This window comes from Micromys minutus, assembly GCF_963924665.1.
Source record: "Micromys minutus genome assembly, chromosome: 1".
Lineage (NCBI taxonomy): Eukaryota > Metazoa > Chordata > Mammalia > Rodentia > Muridae > Micromys > Micromys minutus.
The window spans coordinates 20,754,861-20,758,729 of NC_137969.1; the positions used below are offsets into that span (position 1 = coordinate 20,754,861).

Consider the following 3,869-nt stretch of genomic DNA (forward strand, 5'->3'; position numbering starts at 1 on the left):
AACCACATCTGTTATTTGACAAAGTGATTCTTCAAGCAATCTATTTAACCTTCTTCCTTGTTTTCTGGTGTGATTTGTACTGACTAGTTTCTTGGCTCTGAAGCTCAATTCTATTGTTCTTTTGAAGTTCACCCTCACTTTCAAATACGTTTCTTTTCTTCCATTCAACACTGTTCCTGTAATATAGTTTAACTATCTCTGCTGTCTATGCACCAATGCAAAATACTGTCAAATAGTGTTCCTACTATATCCTTATTATTAAAAAAAATAAAGCTAGTTGAAAGACAAATTGTTCTTTTAAAAATATGTAAATGATTGGTCCAAATTTGTACATATATTAGAAGGCACACCCCAAATTTGGTGGCTTATGATAAGAAGAATGTTTTCTCACTCATGGTTTAGGTAGGACTTCATAAGGAAAGCCCATCTCTGTCCCTTCTTCCACTGACCTGAACAATCCCCCATGTGGGGTAGGAATCACAGATGCCCACTCTATCACATTTCTGGTGGTGAGCACAGCTGTCAAGCTGGAACAGGAATGAACCCATATTCTTATGGCTTTCTCACTGCAAGGCATCTGTATTCACCTTAAAGGCAGGAAGTGAAATCATACTGCTTCTTAAGATGAGAAAGTCATGCTCTATTCATCACCCGGAGGAAGCAGAGCTGGCCGCCAGCTCCAGGCCCGACGCGGGAGGCAGTTATGGGCACCGTCGCCCCGGGTTGTAATTTTGTGTCAGTGAGCAATCCATAAAGTGTCAACATGGGAAAGAAACGAACAAAGGGGAAAAGTGTTCCAGATAAGGCTTCCTCTGAATCTACAGAACCAATGTGCAGACACCTTAGAAAAGGGTTGGAACAAGGTAATTTGAAAAAAGCTTTAGTTAATGTGGAATGGAATATCTGCCAAGACTGTAAGACTGACAATAAAGTGAAAGATAAACCTGAGGAAGAAGCAGAAGACCCTTCGGTTTGGCTGTGTCTTAAATGTGGCCATCAGGGCCGCGGCAGAGATTCTCAGGAGCAGCATGCCTTGAACCACTACACCACACCAAGATCGGAGCCTCACTATCTGGTGCTTAGTTTGGACAACTGGAACGTCTGCTGTTACAAGTGTGATGAGGAAGTCAAATACTGTAGTTCAAACCGATTGGGCCAAGTGGTTGATTATGTTAAAAAACAAGCTGCCACAATAACTTCAAAACCAGCATAGAAAAATAATGGACACATTGAGCTTGAAAATAAAAAAAAATGGAGAAAGAAAGTACAAATGAGCAAGAGAGAGAGAAATCGGAAAACATGGCTAAAGAAAATATTCCCATGGACTCTGCTTCCCAGATAATGGTGAAAGGACTCAGTAATTTGGGGAATACTTGTTTCTTCAACGCAGTTATGCAGAACTTGTCACAAACGCCAGTGCTTAGAGAACTACTAAAGGAAGTGAAGATGTCTGGAACAATTGTAAAAATAGAGCCACCTGATCTGGCACTAACAGAACCTTTAGAAGTAAATCTTGAGCCTCCAGGTACTCTCACTTTAGCCATGAGCCAGTTTCTTAATGAGATGCAAGAGAACAAGAAGCGAGTGTGACACCTAAAGAGCTCTTTTCTCAGGTCTGTAAAAAAGCAACACGCTTTAAAAAGTACCAGCAACAAGACAGCCAGGAGCTGCTTCACTACCTACTGGATGGGATGAGAGCAGAAGAACACCAAAGAGTGAGTAAAATTCTTAATGAATTTGGTAATTCTACTGAAAAATCGGATGAAGAAGTAAAAAATAAAGTTAAAGCTTATGAAAAGAAAAGTGCAATCCCGAGTTTTGTGGACCGCATCCTTGGTGGTAAACTGACTAGTACGATCATGTGTGATGAGTGCAGGACTGTCTCCTTGGTGCATGAATCTTTCCTTGATTTGTCTCTCCCAGTTTTAGATGACCAGAATGGTAAGAAAAGTATAAATGACAAAAATGTAAAAAAAACAATGGAGGAGGAGAAAGATGGTGAGGAAGAGAAAGATGACAGCTACATGAAGACAAGGAGTGATATTCCCTCAGGGACAAGCAAGCACATACCGAAGAAGGCAAAGAAGCAAGCCAAAAAGCAGGCCAAGAACCAACGAAGGCAACAGAAAATTCAAGAAAGATTTCTTCACTTCAATGAGATCTGCAGAACTGACTACACTGAAGACCACAACCATGAAGCTGAGACAGCACTTCCAGGAGAAGGAGACGTGGGAAGTGAATCCAACCATGGCTCTCAAGAGGAGGTCACACAGACAGAGTTTATGTGAATCTGAATGGCCAAGAGAAAATGATAGAGTACAGCTAATGTGAAAAAATGCCCAGAGGGCCTAGAAGTGGAGAGTGTCAACACTGACAGTCATCTGGGGCTTTTGACCTCTACTGAATGTCCTAGAAATCTAAATGATCCCTTCCTGGAAGAAAGGACCAGTGGAGAACTAGACATTATCAATGGTTTAAAAAACCTTAATTTGAATGCTGCTGTTCATCCTGATGAAATAAATATAGAGATTCTGAATGACAGTCATTCTGCATCAAAAGTGTATGAGGTCTTGAATGAGGATCCAGAGACTGCTTTCTGTTCCCTTGCAAACCGGGAAGCTTTTAGTACCGATGAGTGTTCAATCCAACATTGTTTATATCAGTTCACCCATAATGAGAAACTCCAAGATGCGAACAAACTGCTTTGTGAGGTGTGCACAAGACAGCAGTATAATGGACCAAAGGCAAATATAAAAGGTTTACATCAATGCCAAGAAGAAGATGCTAGTTTCCCTTGCTCCTCCTGTCCTCACTCTTCATTTAAAGATATTTCATCAGGCTGGTTTTAACCTACGAAAAGTCATCAAACACACAAAGTTTCCAGAATTCTTAGATTTGGCCCATTTTTGTACCCTTAAATGTAAGAATATTGCTGAAAAAAGTACAAGTGTACTGTATTCTTTATATGGAGTTGTTGAACACAGTGATACTACGAGGTCAGGGCATTACACTGCCTACGCAAAGGAGAGAACTTCAAGTTGTCATCTCTCTAATCTTGTTCTTCAGGATGACATTCCACACGATTGTGAACTGGAATCAACCAAAGGGCAGTGGTTTCACATTAGCGATACACACGTGCAAGCGGTGCCTATAACTGAAGTACTAAATTCACAAGCATATCTCCTATTTTATGAGAGAATACTGTGATAACAAAAATTGCTTCCTGTGGAAATACACCTATGGCTTTTATACTGGCTATTATAACAATAAAAAGTTAAAACTATAAAAAAAGATGAGAAAGTCATGATTTATTCTTTCCATGGATAGAAAACTCAGATTCGAAATAGAAGATGGCAGAAGAGCCATAGATTTCATATCAAAGTAAGTCGAAGGGTTTAAGAATCATTTCTTTAAAATGGCACATCACAGATAAATAGAAATAAATCAAGATTTCCATTTATGAGTATTTTCACTTTAATCGCAAGGGCGAGACTTCATTAATGAAAAAACATCAAGAGAAGAATTCAAGTTGAACAATAGCACTGACTGCCACTATTTGCAAAACATACAACTTAATGAGGTAAAGGAGAAAGAAGTAATGTCCTTCTTCTTACAGCATTACAATGTTTTCTCTAAAGCCAGTACCTAGGGCTCATGATTACTTCATTTAGGAATCTTTCTGGCAGTAAAGGAAACTAAGGAATATTACTCATGATAGGACCAGGAACACATTGGAATATTTATTATTGCTTTGTCCTCCCAAGTTGATCTAGGCCATATTTCTATTAACTGAAAATACCAAAACCTGGAGGTATAACCAGTATTAAGTAGGAGCTCTTTTATAACCCAACCCACAGCAACTTTATGAC

General features: G+C 39.4%; 1 pseudogene across 1 annotated transcript; it reads left to right on the forward strand.

Annotated features, from left to right (window-relative positions):
* Positions 1–685: 685 nt before the first annotated feature.
* Positions 686–3,207, forward strand: LOC308423235 (ubiquitin carboxyl-terminal hydrolase 16-like; annotated as a pseudogene). The gene has a single exon. The product of its transcript is annotated as a ubiquitin carboxyl-terminal hydrolase 16-like (transcript).
* Positions 3,208–3,869: the final 662 nt, after the last annotated feature.